The sequence below is a fragment of the Ixodes scapularis genome, unplaced genomic scaffold (assembly GCF_016920785.2).
Source record: "Ixodes scapularis isolate PalLabHiFi unplaced genomic scaffold, ASM1692078v2 PGA_scaffold5__190_contigs__length_132052651, whole genome shotgun sequence".
NCBI lineage: Eukaryota > Metazoa > Arthropoda > Arachnida > Ixodida > Ixodidae > Ixodes > Ixodes scapularis.
In genome coordinates, this window is record NW_024609880.1 from 47,877,049 (window position 1) to 47,877,522 (window position 474).

Below are 474 nucleotides of genomic sequence, written 5' to 3' on the forward strand. Positions count from 1 at the left end.
CTGTAAAAAAAACACGATCAACTATATTTAAATACTGTTAGCCCCAGAGACCAGTGTCTAGCTCCAATAAAAAAAAAAAAAAAAAAAAAAAACAATATTGCAACGCGGTTGACAGCATCTATCGAAGCCACTGCGAGCTGCCCGAGTTTTTGTCGTAAAAGCACATTTTTGACTTACAACAGACGAAATATACGTTATCTCGTCGGTACCGTTAGTAAAGCTCAATAAGCAATTATCTGTGCGCGGTACCTCATTAAAATCTAGACGTAAAACTATAAGGTCGCGTGTCTAGTGCTCAAAAATGTGCAACATGGCGGCGGCCGGTTGGGGGGTCACTTTCAGCTGCCAGTTTATCGCTCTAAGCCCCTCTACTTTGTTGACGTAATATCATATTAAGGCTTAGTTCACAAGACGTGGCACAGTTCTGTAAGCGGACAACTTATCATTTCCAACTTAACTCAACATTTTCCTTCT